General features: G+C 41.7%; 1 protein-coding gene across 6 annotated transcripts in view; it reads right to left on the bottom strand.

Annotated features, from left to right (window-relative positions):
- nectin1b (nectin cell adhesion molecule 1b) overlaps positions 1-19017 on the bottom strand; it is a 201650-nt gene that overhangs the window by 148088 nt on the left and 34545 nt on the right. The gene's annotated exons all lie outside the window — the stretch shown is intronic.

Below are 19017 nucleotides of genomic sequence, written 5' to 3'. Positions count from 1 at the left end.
CCAGCACCTGACGCAGACCTTGTTTGGCCGGGCGACGTCTGAGCCGGCATGTCATTCCATTTATTGTCTCTCATCATTGTATGAGGTAGGCATTAGCGTGAAGGGTCTTGCCCAAGGACCCACACTGGATGATGTCATTGTGCTCATTTTCTCTGCCACAAGTGGGATTCGAACCCTCGTCTCCCATATGCCAAACCGATGCATTATCAACTGAGCTATCCAGCCGCTGTATATATATATATATATATATATATATATATATATATATATATATATATATATATATATATATATATATATATATATATATATATATATATATATATATATATATATATATACACTGTATATATTTTCAACAAACTAAACTTACTGTTCCTAATACGTCATACGTCCCCCAAAAGAAAGACGTGCAAATATGCGTGCATTCCAGTGCCAGTTTTTTTGGGCATTTTTACTCAATATCCAGGACCCACAGAATTTTGAGTTTTAGGACTACATAAAGTCAAAGTCAGCTTTATTGTCAAATATGCTAATATGTATGACATACAGCACAGATGAAATTACTGTCCTCTCGGACCCAGCATAAACATTCAATGCAGCGTAAGAAACCTTACAGTCTCTTCTTTCTTTCATCAGTAAAATATAGTTAATTCCTAAATTCTATGGGTCTGGAGTGATATGAGCTTGAAATTGGGGTGGCTGTCCAAAATACAATGCAATACGTACATAATGGTTTAGATTGTGCGAAACTGGAACAAAGCGCTAATATAGAAAAAATGGAAATACTGCCCCCTTGTGGAAGGGAAAAAAACCAGTGCCAGAGGTCTGAGCAGCGCTTTATTGGCACCCCCGCAAGAAAAACAAAAACACAAACGAATTCGGGAATGGCGCTCTATGTCACATCTTCAATTTCCGAATAAATTTGGGAATGGCAGGGAATGAGTTAAATGTACAGTTCCTTCTTATGCTCCGCAGGAGATGATTATAGTATGACGTGTTAACATCGCACACCGGCAACTTCGAACATTGTATCCCCTGTAATCTCTGGGTGACAAACTTCACATCAAGCTTGGAGTTATTTCAAAAACAGCTATTTTTTCGCAATAATTGCTCTCCTGATTCAACCATTTTGCTTCATTTTATTGTGCGTCAACATTCACCCAAGCGGCATTCAGACTGCTATATGATCTTTAGGATCCTTAAAGTAGCAACATAATATCGACATTCATAAAGTAAATGGAAATGAAAATTGTTGCAGGCTTCACGACGTAAACAACAACAGATGACATAACATCCCAGGGATGGAGCAAGGTATAAGCCAACGTGACAACAGTGAAGCTAAAACTTAAAACGCGACTCGCGTAGCGCAATTAACATTGCGCAATGTGAGACGACCCGACTCCCAAGACTGGTTGGACGCCAACACAATGCTGCCGCACTCTCACAGGTGAACATGTGCGTCCGCATAACATCTCAGGCTGATTTACATTCTAGTGTACTGCTGGCTGTGATTATAATGAGCTGGCAGCGTGTTGAAATAGAAGACCGCCAAAGAGAAATGATTGTTGGGTGCAAAGCGTGTGGTTATTTTGCAATCAGCTAGCTTTCTAAAAGAGGGTTCTCTGAATCAGTGGCAGCTGGTGGAGCTATCGCTGTGGTTATCTATTATAAGAGTCAGTCAAGTGCTGAATCGTGTAAACGATCACCCACAATGCCATTTATTTATACTGTATTGGTAACTCATCACATGTCATTCAAATCTTAAAGGACAACCAACATCAGAAAAACATTTTATAGCATCTAAAATACCCAAAACACGCAGTCTGATATTTTTAGTCAAATGCAAAACACCAATAAAAATGACTTCACGTATGCTGAAACTGCAAAAAAATTGAAACCGGAAGTGGTCAGTTTCAGAAGGTCCCGCCCCCTTGTTCGTGGTGTCACGCCAAGACGTCTTGGCTTGCTCGAGAATCAAAACAATGGCTTCAAAAGAAATAGATGAGAGATTCAAATCTTCCTGTTCAAAAAATCCTTTTGATATCCAATTTTTCCATTTTGAAAAATGAAAGTAAAGACAAAGTAGTAGTAAAAGTACAAAGTAGCACTGAGAGCCACACAAAAGCCCAGAACACAAAAGCTTGACAGTTAAAAAATAGATTACAATTAAAAATGAAACGCTCGGCCGAAATAAACGTGGTCGAGATGAGTCTGATCATCATAAGATCAAAACAAGTGAACGCGCCAACACTTCAAATGATCCCAAGTATTTACAGCACTTTTTTTTTAACCAGCTCTTTGAAGCTAACAATCTGAAGAGTGTTCACATTGACGCAACATGAATTATTGAATATATCGAGGCAACGGATTTTGGCTTTTACCTCACATTACGACAATTTGACACACGCCAAGCTGACATTTCTATTTTTGCCACGTTGGCATTTTAGAATAATTAAGAAGATGTGTTAGTGTCGAGCTCTTTGCTAGCATTAAAAATATGAAAGTCTCTTACTTATTATCTTGTCCATTTTGAGAGAATTTACATGCAAAATCACTAACTTCATGATCATAATATAAAACATATATATATATATATATATATATATATATATATATATATATATATATATATATATATATATACACTGTATATATTTTCAACAAACTAAACTTACTGTTCCTAATACGTCATACGTCCCCCAAAAGAAAGACGTGCAAATATGCGTGCATTCCAGTGCCAGTTTTTTTGGGCATTTTTACTCAATATCCAGGACCCACAGAATTTTGAGTTTTAGGACTACATAAAGTCAAAGTCAGCTTTATTGTCAAATATGCTAATATGTATGACATACAGCACAGATGAAATTACTGTCCTCTCGGACCCAGCATAAACATTCAATGCAGCGTAAGAAACCTTACAGTCTCTTCTTTCTTTCATCAGTAAAATATAGTTAATTCCTAAATTCTATGGGTCTGGAGTGATATGAGCTTGAAATTGGGGTGGCTGTCCAAAATACAATGCAATACGTACATAATGGTTTAGATTGTGCGAAACTGGAACAAAGCGCTAATATAGAAAAAATGGAAATACTGCCCCCTTGTGGAAGGGAAAAAAACCAGTGCCAGAGGTCTGAGCAGCGCTTTATTGGCACCCCCGCAAGAAAAACAAAAACACAAACGAATTCGGGAATGGCGCTCTATGTCACATCTTCAATTTCCGAATAAATTTGGGAATGGCAGGGAATGAGTTAAATGTACAGTTCCTTCTTATGCTCCGCAGGAGATGATTATAGTATGACGTGTTAACATCGCACACCGGCAACTTCGAACATTGTATCCCCTGTAATCTCTGGGTGACAAACTTCACATCAAGCTTGGAGTTATTTCAAAAACAGCTATTTTTTCGCAATAATTGCTCTCCTGATTCAACCATTTTGCTTCATTTTATTGTGCGTCAACATTCACCCAAGCGGCATTCAGACTGCTATATGATCTTTAGGATCCTTAAAGTAGCAACATAATATCGACATTCATAAAGTAAATGGAAATGAAAATTGTTGCAGGCTTCACGACGTAAACAACAACAGATGACATAACATCCCAGGGATGGAGCAAGGTATAAGCCAACGTGACAACAGTGAAGCTAAAACTTAAAACGCGACTCGCGTAGCGCAATTAACATTGCGCAATGTGAGACGACCCGACTCCCAAGACTGGTTGGACGCCAACACAATGCTGCCGCACTCTCACAGGTGAACATGTGCGTCCGCATAACATCTCAGGCTGATTTACATTCTAGTGTACTGCTGGCTGTGATTATAATGAGCTGGCAGCGTGTTGAAATAGAAGACCGCCAAAGAGAAATGATTGTTGGGTGCAAAGCGTGTGGTTATTTTGCAATCAGCTAGCTTTCTAAAAGAGGGTTCTCTGAATCAGTGGCAGCTGGTGGAGCTATCGCTGTGGTTATCTATTATAAGAGTCAGTCAAGTGCTGAATCGTGTAAACGATCACCCACAATGCCATTTATTTATACTGTATTGGTAACTCATCACATGTCATTCAAATCTTAAAGGACAACCAACATCAGAAAAACATTTTATAGCATCTAAAATACCCAAAACACGCAGTCTGATATTTTTAGTCAAATGCAAAACACCAATAAAAATGACTTCACGTATGCTGAAACTGCAAAAAAATTGAAACCGGAAGTGGTCAGTTTCAGAAGGTCCCGCCCCCTTGTTCGTGGTGTCACGCCAAGACGTCTTGGCTTGCTCGAGAATCAAAACAATGGCTTCAAAAGAAATAGATGAGAGATTCAAATCTTCCTGTTCAAAAAATCCTTTTGATATCCAATTTTTCCATTTTGAAAAATGAAAGTAAAGACAAAGTAGTAGTAAAAGTACAAAGTAGCACTGAGAGCCACACAAAAGCCCAGAACACAAAAGCTTGACAGTTAAAAAATAGATTACAATTAAAAATGAAACGCTCGGCCGAAATAAACGTGGTCGAGATGAGTCTGATCATCATAAGATCAAAACAAGTGAACGCGCCAACACTTCAAATGATCCCAAGTATTTACAGCACTTTTTTTTTAACCAGCTCTTTGAAGCTAACAATCTGAAGAGTGTTCACATTGACGCAACATGAATTATTGAATATATCGAGGCAACGGATTTTGGCTTTTACCTCACATTACGACAATTTGACACACGCCAAGCTGACATTTCTATTTTTGCCACGTTGGCATTTTAGAATAATTAAGAAGATGTGTTAGTGTCGAGCTCTTTGCTAGCATTAAAAATATGAAAGTCTCTTACTTATTATCTTGTCCATTTTGAGAGAATTTACATGCAAAATCACTAACTTCATGATCATAATATAAAACATAACTTAGGTAACAAACAGAATGGTCAATGTTGTTGAATTACGTAGTTACCATTGTTCGGCACAGACTAACTACATTCGTACATGTTTAAAGAAATATAAATTTGGCCTCACTACCCAACTAACTCATTAACTGCGGAATCAATTAAATTAAGTATGGAATTGATGAACTTACTCATCTGAGGATCAATTCAATGTTTATTTGGATAACTGATAGAGAACAGACAGAATAGAAGTCATCATATTTAAAAGTTTCACTGTTAGGTAGCCGCCGAACACAAAGCCCACAATAGAAGCACAAAGAAACCTGGGGTCAATCTGAGGTGAACAGACACAGCCTGTTAACCTGTCATCTTCATGTAGGAGATCTGGCCTTGGACTGAATTAGTACTTGGTCAACTCCTTCACAAGACATAAGTTAAGACTTGGGAAACTCCTTCACATAAAGAGGTCATTAGCCAGGTTAAAAAAAATCTATCGGTAAAGGGAAAGACAACTAATTACAATGTCTATGTTCTGTTGTTTATAGTTGTTGGTGCTTGGGACGTCCAGGGAAGTGGTAGTCAAATCAAGAAGACTATGTTTTACTCATGTATCACTTAAATTTGAATATACTCTCAATAAATAGCTTGGCAGAGGGTTGCAGAAGTTGGACGTCAGTCATGAATGGCTACGTCCCCTGCCGGCAGTAAAAGACAATCTTCCTGTGTTCGAGCCTTTTCTCACAGTGTCCGACCGAATATCTCTGACAATAACACCCTGTACTAAACAGCTCACTATAGGATCAATAAACTTTGTAACAAACGAGCTAATAAAAAAGGGCTTACTACCTAACAAATATTTGAGTAAGCAATGAACTATTTACCTAAGTAACAAACTATGGGGATTAAACTACCTTCCAATCTAACTGAACTAGCTGTTTAGCTAGCACGTAACTAACAACAGAATTATCATTCCCTAAAAAAGACATAGCAGTTTGTTTGCTGTGAAAAAAAGAACAAATGAAAGGAGAAAAAAAGAGAAATATACTTGAAGCAACCACACAACACCACATTAATCAACAATCCAAACGCTGTAATTCCGTGAATCACTGAAGTGGTCGCAGATCTAAGCGTAGAGAATGAATACAAATAACATGAAGGCTCCTCTCAAAATCCATCCAGTTGAAAAGCATTTAGTAAATAAAAAAAGTGGCTGCCGAGGCCCTGCCTGGTAGAGTACAGTTAGGCCGTGTTTGAGCTAACTGGCTAAAGTTACGCTAAATAGTAAAGTAATCTTATAAACTGCCATGGAGTTGTGTAGTCGTACTGCAATCCCTCATTTATCATGAGCTATGGTCCAGACTATCTTTTCACTTAGGCCACTGTAGACAAAAAGCTTTTACAATACAGCGCAATTTCCAAAACGATTAGCTAATAGGCTATACTCCAGAGTCCAATCGTACAACTTAAAATTGTAGAGTTCAGTGAACTCCACATTTTTATTAGACACAACAAAACATCACAATCAGGTGGGTAGAGAAAAGACAAGGAGTGTGCTTTGGCTCCTTCAAGGCTGATTTTACTCAAAAACAGTTATTATCTTTGCTTTCCTTTTTGTTTTTGGGTTCACTTTTTGCTTGTTTATGACCCCCGCCAGATACCTAGATGCCAAACATTGTTTTGGAACACATTGAGGGGCTTAATGTGGCCAACACTCGACTGGCCTGCTTCCCGTATGCTCGTAGCAATTTTTCTAACAGGGCGCGCAGCCAGAGAAGATGCAAATACATTATTTCTGGTTACCGTCGCATCTTCGGAGATGAAAAGTAAATGCCACTAAATGTAATGGAAAGAGATGCATCCGTGTCTATCAGAGAGGGAGGCTTTACCTTTCAACTGAAAACCTTTCAACTGTTATCAGAGTCGGCAGAAACAATAAACACTGCAACTGAGACAGGAGATTTGTTTCATGCGGCAAGAGTTCAAACGGGCCAAACTATTTCACATCTGCATGAACTGAGGTTTTTTTTCTTTGTTATGGCATAAAAGAAAGGATGTGTTCAAGTGGAAAGTGCACCGGACAATTAATATGGGCATACCGTATATTACAGCACTGAGCACTGTAACAGTCCATTCGAATCAGACAGTCAAATAATCTTTGTCAAGAAAATTCTGTCATGATCTGGTTGGCGACCAACGGGGGGCGCTGTCGGCCCCGCCTGCACCTGCACAGGTGCTGGTCGTCCCGATCAAATTGGCGACCAGCGGGTAGCGACGTCAGCCCTGCCGGCAGCCTCGCAGGTGCTGGTCGTTACAATCAATGACACTTAAAAAGACACCTGGCACGATCATCCGGTGCCGATTCATTGTTTGTTTGCTGCTTGGTTGCAGCATGCATAGTGTACGTGTTTGTTTAACCTTGGTGGGCTTTTACTTTTGGTCTTCTTTTGCTACTTTGTATTTTTTCCATTCAGATCATTTTGATGTTTTACATTGTGTTCCTGCTGACTTTATTTTAATACAATTTGTCAAACAACCTCCTGCTCCCTCCTGCCTGCTTTTTGGGATCCGCACCCGCCATCACCACCTCGCAAAACCCTGACAAACCATCGGATCCCGCAGGTAAAACGGACCCGTCTCATTTCCACCCTGTGCCTGGCAACGCTACGTCCACGTTAGCCCATGCCTCGTCGAGTTTGAATTATGTAACTCGACGAGCCGTAACGTCCACGTCAACGTCCGGCCGAGACCTCCTTCCAGGTGGCCGTCCAGGGTGACACTGGGTGTCTGGCAGTGCACGCCCACGTCCAGCCACGCTGTCGTCGTGCATGTTTGAATTGAGTCACATCCACGACGAGCCGTGCAACGTCAGCGTTCCACATAAGTCCGAGACCCCACTCATCGCTGGATCCCGAAGCGGCTAAGGACTGGTCTCGTTTCCCCGGTGCCGGGCGGTTCGCGTCCACGTCAGCCCACGCCTCGTCGAGTTTGAATCGCGTCACTCGACGAGCCGTAACGTCGACGCCAACGTCCGGTCGAGACCCATTCCCATACAGCCGTCCAGGGTGCCACTCTGCGCCTGTCAGTGCAACGTCCACGCCGCCCCATGCGTCGTCGCGTGAACGTGCGAGAAGGATCGCACTCACGCCCACGACGATCCGAGCCGCGTCTTCGTCCACCCCAGGCCGAGTCCCGTTCCCATCAGGCCGCCGCCCATCATATGCTGGAGAGGCAACGATTGCCGTCTCCATCATCGTTTCCAGGCGAGTTGGACCTTTTGGGAGACTGTTGGGACTTCTGGAAGCAGTCCCTTGAAGGGGGGGGGTACTGTCATAATCTGGTTGGTGACCAACTGGTGGCGCTGTCGGTCCCGCCTGCACCTGCACAGGTGCCGGTCGTTTCCAATCAGTCACACTCAAACGGACACCTGGCACGACCATTCGGTGTCGGGTAATTGTTATATGTCATTGAATGCTGTTGAACACATTGTATGCTGTTGGATGCAATTGTATGCATTGTGTGCAGTGCATGTGTTTGTTTAATCTTGGCGGACTTTTACTTTTGGTCTTCTTTTGCTACTTTGTATTTTTTCCATTCGGATGATTTTGATGTTTTACATTTTGTTCCTGCTGACTTTAATTTAATACAATTTGTCAAACAACCTCCTACTCACTCCTGCCTGCTTTTTGGGATCTGCACCCGCCATCACCACCTCGCAAATCGTGACAAATTCAAACAATTCTGCACAAAGAAAAGATTTTTCTTTCTACAATTAATTGGGTTTAATTTACAGAACATGTGGAATGAAAGCAAGCAAAGGCACTTTGACAAAGCGTGTACTTGCGAATAAAGTAATTAAGTCAATGCCACCTTCAATCTGTTAATTAAAAATCACACAGAGTGGAGCTGAGTGCAGTTCAGAGAAGCACTGACATTTTTCCCAAAAGAGACTTCAAAGGTCAACCAATTGGAGCTTTAAAAAAAATCTTGTGGTGTCGCCCCCTGCTGGCATGCAGAGAGAAGCAGACAATGGATCCGCAAAAAAATGGCGGGATGAAACATCTGGCAACGCGAGAGCGGGGGTCGGGGCGGATAGCTGGGTTGAAGCGAGCGTGCAGTGCATGAAATTTTCATTGGAGTGTCAGTGGAAGTGCATCATGGAAGCAAAGTAGCAGAAAATCTCCCGGAGGAAGGCGAGAATATGAAAAAAAATGTTATTTATGGCATGTTTTCGGCAATACACAGCTGGCTGCGTTCATTAAGCTAATTAAAAGGACTGCCAAACACCGGTGTGAAAGAATATGCATTATATTACTTTGAGATAATATTCTGGCGTACATCTACATATACATGGATGTGAGACATTTACTTTATGCAATATTACTGTGCAGTTGGTTGCTTTCAAGGCTGAACTACAACATATGTCACAATATTAAGTCAGTCACTGCCATTCCTGAATTTATTCGGGAATTGAAAAGTATGACGTGGAGCGCCATTCCCAAATGTGTTCAGGTTGTGTTTTTCTTGTGTGTGTGTGTGGGGGGGGGGGTACAAATCAAGTAGCGGTTAGACCTCTGGCAATATTTTTCCCTCCCACGAGGGGGTAGTGTTTGCCTTTTGTACAGCTGACCCCATTTCCTTTGCAGATAACTCTAGAGCCAAATAAAATGGACATAAACGTTTTTGTTCTAATAAAAGAAGATAGTCTCAGCTTTCTTATGCTGCATTGAATGTTGATGTGGTCCTAAAACTTAATATTCTGTGGGGCCTGCAATTTGAGTGAAAATGAGAAAAACCCTGGCACTGGAGTGGACACATATTTGCACGTCTGGCAGTCAATGAGTTAAATACAGCAAACTTCCTACTTCCAGTCCATACTGTCTCAAAAGACCGGTAGGAAGTTTAGAAAAAAAGAGAGAACCCATAAAACTGCTGAATATGCAGTTGAAAAGTTATTAAAATTCAATTAACCTGTGTTGGTGAAAACAAGAAATAAAAAATAAATAAATAAATAAATAGATTGCTGCAAATCCTGTGTCGAGCAGATGGGATAAATGTTGCATTTTATCATTTGCAACAGCTCCAAAGGCTTGAAAATGGAATATAAATATCAGAGCGTAAAAGGAAAAGTGAACCGCTGTATTAAATGTAAAATTCTGCTCTCTTTTGACAGAAGAGCAGGTCCAAGGTGGACCACCGACAACGATAGGCTCCAGTTAACTGGCAACCCGAAAAAGGACAAGCGCTTTTAAAAATTGATGGATTTTCCTACAGAGTGATTTACAGTAGATCAGACTACACAGTGGTTCGCATCCCCTGGAACTCATTCTTCCAAAGCTGCCGTGGTTGCCTTCACTGGTCCAGTCGCGGTCTCCCCCACCCCATCCCCTTCCCCATTCCCGTGTTTTCTTTCCTCCAGGCTGTTGATTCTGCTTTCATGTGAGCTGAAGTTCTTTTCTGGACAAAATGTAACAAACGTGTAGGTCAGGGGTGTCAAAGTCATTTTTTGCCGCGGGCCATATTGTAGTTATGGTTTCCTCTCGAGGGCCGTTATGAATTTGGGGAACCCATTAGAATGTTTAAATCCCTTCAAATATTACATATAGAGCACACAGCAAATTAATGAATAACTCGTTTTCAAATCTGAAGTCAAGAATAATGACTTTTATTGTGGTTGACATCCAAAAATATGAAATTTTGGCTCAGATTTTAGCAATCATCATGGAATTTAACAAGTTTGATTTGCTTTCGCGGGCCGAAAAAAATGATGTGGTGGGCCGGATTTGGCCCGCGGGCCTTGACTTTGACACCTGTGGTGTAGGTCATCTGCGTCAGGTACGAATGAAGAGAGCCCAGAGAAAATGTTTAGGCAAAATGAGCAAAAACATGAATACAATAATACAATACAATGAACAAAAGAAAGTGTTTTTTTTTTGTGAGCAAACGGTTTCCTAGCTCGATGAAATGCTCATATGGGAGAAACAATGTTGGCATCGCCAACAGAAGTGCAATGTAAGGGATGAATTTTGGGATGCCCCCCCACCCAAATCCGTTTTAGCCTTCTTGGTCTCAGGCCATGTTAGTTTTAGATCTTTGACCGTTGATATTAATGTTTGTTTGGTTTTAATGCTTCAAATTATGTGCCATTTTTGGGATGTACAATGTCCTTTTGTGTTCTGGTAAAGAACAAATCGCCTACTTGGTTACCATTGCTATTTAAAAAGGTTTTTTTTTTTTTTTTTTAGTGTTGCCATTATGTCAGAAATGAACTGTTGCTCTTTTTAGACTTTATGTAAAATCAGTCACATTTACTTGAGCAATTAAATGTGAAATAAAAAGCAAGTCTTTATTAGCTACTGGGCTAACTAGCTGGCTATCTTAACGCATACACTGCATCTACATAACAGTGAAAACATCCATATGTTGACGATATTTTTCGTCTGATGACAGTCGATGAGTGCACAGATCCCTAAAATGTGTATTTCAGGAGATTTATGTATCATTGTTCTCTACTTATATAAGTCAATATCTATTGTATTGTATTTAGCTCACCTAACTAATGCCGTATATTTGAAAAGTCACATAAACATATTGTCAGTAAAATAGAAACTGAACATTTGCCACCTGGCATACTATAACTGCTAATTTTGATATTTCTCATGTCGGGATGTTAGATTTTATGTGCAGCCTGAGCACAATCAAACCATCTTTTTCATTGGCACGTAGCCTAAGCAAGACAAAAGTGAACGCTTTATTGCTTTGGTTTTTATTGGTTTATTTTGTTTGTTTTATGAGCGCACTGGTCCCCTTATGTCAAATCGTGTTTTGTTGGTAAAATGATACGACAATCATTTAGGACCTCAGGCTGAAAGTCGCGACATTTTGGGATCCGACTATCCAGTTTGAGGACCTCAACAACTTTATGGCTGTGGCAGTGTGTATGTGTGTGTGTGTGTGTGTGTGTGTGTGTGTGTGTGTGTGTGTGTGTGTGTGTGTGTGTGTGTGTGTGTGTGTGTGTGTGTGTGTGTGTGTGTGTATACACTTTTTATTGACCCCAGTTGATGCTACAGTGCCTGGAACTTGTTTTACAGCTCTGGGGAGTAAAAACCTAAATAAATAAATAAATAAATAAATAAATAAGTAAATAAATAACAAGGTTGATGCTCCTGTGTTGCTTGTTCATGCACGTTCTCTGACACAATCGCATGGCAGCATGACTATCAAATGTGTGTGTGCGCGCATGTGTGAGTAGATTACAATACATGCCCCCCTCCCCGCGCGCTCATTTGTTTTACACACAAATTACATGATGGCACTTCCTCTCTGCGGCACATCTGCTCACCGCATCTGGGATACGAGGGGAGCAGAGCGTAGGCGGAGCTGGGCAGGGATAGGAAAGCAGGTGTGCTGCTGATGTGTTGTCTCACACAAGGCGTGTTCTTTTCTTTTTTTGGGGGGGGCTTGCATGTGTATTTCAAGTGGGGGTTTCCAACCTTTTTAGGGAAATTAAACAGGGGATGCGCTCACCTAAATCAACTGAATGAAATCCTGGCTCCCGCCATATATCACGAAAGCGAACACACCAAACGATGATGATGTTGTGACACCAACAAGGCTCGAGATGCTCCACTTTTGCAAAGCCAAAAATAAAATGTCAATTTTCGTACATGCTCAAAGGAGTAAAAAAATGTGGCGACCCAGAAAGCCTTGACGGCAGGGAACCCGGCGGGGCAAAGCACCCCAATAAATATGCTATGACGATTTTTGTGTTTAACCCTATCATGCACCTTGTAACCTGATAATGTGTACCTTTTCAGGAAGATTTTGATCTTGAAAATATTCTCCCTCTTCCACGCAATGAGGTCCCTGGAGAAAAAATGTGTTTTGAAGTAGATTCATGATCAAATACAGTCAGAGACGCCGTGAATGCACAATTCCTTGTGCAAAGTCCGCGTTGGCTAATCACTTCTCATAGTCTGAATTAGACACTCTTGACCCTCCCGAGTGCAAACAAGTTCCAAATGGACGCACACGCAAAACAAATACTCCATCCTTCGCAAAAGCAGCCATCAAAAGCTCCTGCGAGGGAGTTTTAACGGCTTTTCCTCTTACTCTCTTGACTCTCGTCCGCCGACCGGTTTAACGGCCAGCAGACGATCCGTCTGACAGACAAGCATGGACGGGCGTGGCCGCCCACGCCGCGGCTTCTTGGCCCTGCCGGTGTATAATTTGCGCACGTTTGGCATCGACCGCGACAAGGCCGCCATGAAACAGCCAGACGCGCCGCGGCAACCATATGTGGCTTTCCAACGAGCTGGACGAGTCGCCTCTATCAGGAGACCGCATGTTTGAAAGCCAACATTGTGTGCTAACTAGTGGAGCCATTTTTCAAAGCCGTGAAAACAAAAAAACCACTAGGAGTCCCTAATAAGGACATGAACGACCAACCACATGCAGAAGTTTGTGCTGGTTGAACTCTGAATCTGCTTTAGCGGTCACACTCACAATGATCGGTGCTGAGTGTTGAGGATGAGCTCATGGCAGCGCACTTATCGCAGTAGGTTTGCTCGGCAAATGGTCGGGGAGGCAAAGAAGGCTGCATTTTTCTCCTGAGCTGACAGGGAACAAATGTCAAGGTGTGGAAAAAATGGCGCACAGAGTAGAACAGCAGCAATCACCGCTATTATGAGTAATGGTTTCGGCCGAGTCAGTTTGGTAGGTTGGACGCGGCGAGCTCAGACTTGTCCGCCTGTCACAGATCAACTCCTTCCAGCAGAAGTGTGAGTGCATTTGCAAAAAAAGAGTAATTTGAATGACAGAACGATCACACAACGATGGGGTGCAGAGCTTTCAGCCGCTCCGCTCCCAAACTGACTTCCACCCAACATCCGTAACATTGACTCCCTTCCTACTTTCAAATCTCACCTGAAAAACCACCTGTTTAAACTGCTGTTTTATTATTTATTGTTTTATTCATGATTTTACTGTTTTGTGCATTGTCTTTGTTGTAAAGTGTCCTTGGGTGTTCAGAAAGGCGCTTGTAAATTAAATGTATTATTATAGAACACTTGACTATTTGGCAAACATTGCGTATTTGTTTTACTTTTCAGCTGAAATAAAAATCTACATTTTGTTTGGGTCCCAATATATATTTTTTTGAATGTCACTGTTTTTTTCTACTGTTGTAATAAATGTCATTTGTCGATGTGTATTAAAAAAATGTATGTCTATCTAGCGAGCTATCTATCTAGCTAGCTATCTTCAATCTAGCTAGCTACCTATCTATCTAATGTATCTACCTAACTATCTATGTCGTGACATATCTATCGATCTAGTGACATATCTAGCAATCTCGCGAAACATCTATCTATCTATCTATCTATCTATCTATCTATCTATCTATCTATCTCACAAAGTATCTCTCTGTCTATCTCACAAAGTATCTGTCTGTCTGTCTGTCTGTCTGTCTGTCTGTCCGTCCGCCTGTCCGTCCGTCCGTCCGTCCCCCATCCCTCCGTCTGTGTTTCTCTCTCTCACACTCTCTCTCTCCCTCCCTCCCTCTTTCCCTCCATTCCTCTGTCACCCCATCCTTCCTTCCATCTCTCCATCCCTCCGTCTGTCTCTTTCTCTCTCTCTATTTCTCTCTCTTTCTCTGTCGCTCCCTCTCTGTCTCTCTCCATCTATCTACCTACCTACCTACCCATCCATCCATCCATCCATCTACACAACCCTTCTTGTGCCGCTCTTTTTTCCAAAATTTTGAAGTTGGCACCGCGTATTTGCTCCTAGGTGTGCGTCTGCGTTAACACACGCTGCAGTGGGCTGAGCGGTGGTTTCTTTGCGTGAGACAGGACGGACTCATCAAAAACAGCCTCTTTTGTTTTCAAAGACAAGTGGGAGGAAGGGGAAAAAAACGATTTCAGAAAGTGTCAACATGCGCAATAGTTTACTGTGTTGCTTACTTCCCAACATCCCAAACCTTCCCCAAAATGTTGGATCACAGAGGTTCCCATTAGGACTTGCGTACATACAGCCTTTTGTTACAGAATATGAACAACACAAAGTCTATTTGCACTCAGTTTTAAACCATCTAGCAAGCTGCCCCTTTTGGAATCGACTTTTAATCCCACAGCGTCACATTTCCATGAAGCGGAGCCAAAGAGTGTTTTTCCTTCTCCTTCTATCTGCATATTTCCAAGCATTCATCACCGACTACTGATTAGCTACGATCTTGAGTTCATCTGGGAACAAAAAAGGTGAACTCAAACTCTGCTTTTTCAGAGGTGGCAAAAGTGCTTAAGTAGAATGAATAAAAAAAAAGTTTGGTGAAAATATAAGTTTGGACTCAACTCGTTGTGTGAACATAAAAAGGGATAGAATCTGATAGACTATAATGCAAATGTAAAGAGGAAAAAATAGCTTCTAAAGTAAATTATATCCAACATGTGTTTTGAGAACTAAGAATAGTTTCCTGCAACTATTAATTTAATGCAAACTTTCCTTCGTCTATTAATCGAAAGTACACTGAACTTGTCTTACATGTTGCGTGATGAGCGCTGGTTAGCTACCATCGGCTCGACTTTTATGCTAGCAAAACGTGTCCCATACGTTTGCGAATGCTGTGAACTTTGGAACAAAATTATTCTCATGATATTTACTCCTAAGGCCAACCAGGAAGATAAACAAACCTCAATAGACAGGGTGTTTTTTTATTCTTTTCATTAGACAGAAATTTGAGGTTTTTAGGCGCCGCATGACAACGTACGCACCGCAAATCATTGTTTTAGCCAACAAGTTAAACAATTCTTTAATTCAGGTCCACTCACCACTTCCACTCTCCTTTAATATTTCTTGCAATGCCCAGGCCCACTTCCCCGCATCAACGCCCAAACCATGCAGCGCTCATAGAATTTCCCATAAGTCCACCGCTGCAGTTTATTGTTACAGCGCTGGTCCTCGAGTTCGTTCCCCCCACCCATTCCCTTCACCCCCTCCCTCTCTGTGCTACACCACCACTTGTGTGATCAATTTGTGGCTGGCCTCCCTCCATTAAATGCTCTAAACTGGGGCTGATACCTCTTCCAGGGGGTGTCCCCTTGCTTGACAACATGGTGTGGCGGAAGACAGGCGGTGAGGCAGCCAATTATTTTCACCTATGTGTCGTAGACATGTAATCTCAAACCGTGTCTGTGATCCCCGAGCGGGGTTGAGCAGCCCCACGATCCCAGAGAGTACGCTTGCACAAATGAAGGAGTCGATGGAAGCAGCAGCTCATGTTCGCTCCTATCAGACGTGTGTTTTTGGACTTTTAAAGAGGAAAGGTTGGCGTGGATATTGTGGATGAACTCATACATTAATGATATTTGAAACAAGCGATTCGGCTTGAAAGTTGGTGGCAGTGACTCAGAGTCAAACAGTTTGGAAGATATGAATCAATTCTTAAAAGAGGTTTCAAATGGTTTTTGTCACACTGTGTTCAAGTTCTTTGTCTCAGTAAACATATAACAAAGAGAATTGCACTAGGTCTCTTTAAAAAGACCACAGAGACTAACCTTATGTCTGCTAACTTCTTGCTAATGCGTAGAGCATCCACATATGTAGCAGTGATTTAATATTTTAAGCAACAGATTGAGAAAAAAAAAAAACTCGCCCAACAACTTCAAATAGAACGTTAAGGTGTCAACAAAAAATTCACAAAATATTCTTGACCATTGAAGTCATAATGCAAATATTTTCATTTATTGTATTCATTTGTGTCATATTCACTAAACTCTCCTGAGGAAATATCATGAAATCGTTATTGCAAGCCTTTCTATGACTATACTGTTGCAGTGGTCTGATTCCTAACCAAATCTGTTTTTGGTGACGTAATTGACAGCCATAAGTAATAGAAATAGCATTATGAACAAGATGCAACCGGTATTATTGCTCAGCCTTGGCGGTAGTCATTCCTCCCCGGAGTTCCATTCTGGTTCTGCTCGCTTGACTCACTTCATTTACATAACGTCCTATCGCATTGGATAGGCTGACTATCATAGAATGCGCCACACGTACATGGCTGAAATTTCAGCCGTGTGCTGCAAAGAAGAGGGAAAAAAAGCAGAGGGACGCTTTTATTCACCAACCATTGAGTGACCCAAACGTCTCTCCGGGTGATAGCTAAAAATAATAACAGAGGCGGATGTATGATGAAAAAAAATAAAAAATAACCCACACACGGCCACAAATGCAAGACTGTAAACTTTCACCCCAAAGGAGACATGTCACGTTTTGCGAGGTGGTGATGGCGGGTTCGGATCCCAAAAAGCAGGCAGGAGGGAGCAGGAGGTTGTTTGACAAATTGTATTAAAATAAAGTCAGCAGGAACAAAATGTAAAACATCAAAATGATCTGAATGGAAAAAATACAAAGTAGCAAAAGAAAACCAAGTGTAAAAGTCCGCCAAGGTTAAACAAACACGTACACAATGCATGCAGCAAACAAGCAGCAAACAAACAATGAATCGGCACGGGATGGTCGTGCCAGGTGTCCTTTTAAGTGTCATTGATTATAACGACCAGCACCTGCGAGGCTGCAGGCAGGGCTGAAGTCGCTACCCGCTGGTCGCCAATCTGATCGGGACGACCAGCACCTGTGCAGGTGCAGGCGGGGCGGACAGCGCCCCCCGTTGGTCGCCAACCAGATCATGACAAGACAGTTGAGGACTCTGTCAATAATGAGCCAGTTTCTTCTGGCCAGATGTCACCCTGTACACACACTATACAGTTGGACATAAGCCTTTCTGGATGATATCCACTGCAAAGACTGCCAACCGAAACGACCAAGAAACTCTTCATGTTGAGAAATATATTATGTTCGAGAACGACGAGCAATTCTATTGCTAACGACGAGCTAACAACATTCATGCAAATCCCAAACAAAGATTTGACAGAAGAGAGCAAGAATGACAACTTTGCAAATGAGCCAGCGTGAACCTCCAAAGCTTCCCAACGGCACATTTGCATCCCTGTGACGCCTTTTCAACAAAAGGACAAAAGACAATAGGGAAAAATGGATCCAAGCTCAAATGGAGATTTGATTGCGACGGAGACAAGGGTGCATAGAATCCACCGTCACGACACAGATTATGGTGCAGTTTTGCAATAGGGTCCATTTCTAGTCCAGTTTTAGAAATACAGTAAAGTCTCGTTATATCGATATCGGATATATCGATAGTCCCGGTTATATCGATACTATTTCTATGCACGCACGGAGAAAATTACATGCAAACAGGGTCGGATATATCGATAGTCCCGGTTATATCGATATTTTTTCGGACTCCCTTGAATATCGATATAACGAGACTTTACTGTACTTCATTTACACTATTTGCAGTGTTTGAAATAGCGTCTGCCTGGTGGCCCGGGGCGTACAACTTTTACGTCGGGCATACAACTTTCAAAACGTCTCGGCCCGAGTGGCTGACAACTTCTTCAAGATTTTTGTTTTTGTTTTTTTTTCAAATCAAACGTTTTTTCTATTCAATAAAGCAAAAACTAAAAGAAACCAGTGACAAGCTATGTGGACTCCCCTTTCTAAGCGGCTTTCAAAACTCTCAAGTACACTTATCAGTCATGGTGTAGTCCGAAGCACGAAATGGGCTTCTGATTGGCTGCCGGTGCCGAGTATGCAAATGACAATTTTGCATACTCGGCACCGGCAGCCAATCAGATGACTGTTTCGTGCTTCAGACTACATCATGACTGAAAAGTGTACTTGAGTTTTAAAAGCCGCTGAGAAAGAGGAGTCCATGTTGCTTTGAGCAGACAACGCAACACAAACATTGCATTGTGCACCATGACGAAAAACGACAACTGGAGCAAAATCTTAGGCAAGGGATATTTACCATAAATTAAGCAAGGGAGCATTTGTGGTAGGTCAGAATCAGAATCAGAATCCGAATCAGATCATCTTTATTGCCAAGTATGTAGAACACACAAGGAATTTGTTTCCGGTAGAACACGCTGCACTAGTATCGTTGTCAAAAAAAACTGCTAAGTGGCACTATACAGTTCCATTTTGGCTACTGTTGAAAGAGTTCAAAGAGTTAATGGCTTGGGGGAAGAAGCTGTTTAAATGTCTGCTGGATTTGGTGCGCATGGATCGGTCG

Source organism: Hippocampus bargibanti, linkage group LG14 (genome assembly GCF_051943395.1).
Source record: "Hippocampus bargibanti isolate YZ-2025 linkage group LG14, ASM5194339v1, whole genome shotgun sequence".
In the NCBI taxonomy this organism is placed as follows: domain Eukaryota; kingdom Metazoa; phylum Chordata; class Actinopteri; order Syngnathiformes; family Syngnathidae; genus Hippocampus; species Hippocampus bargibanti.
Note: the sequence above shows the minus strand (reverse complement) of the source record. Positions and strands in the feature narration are given on the sequence as shown.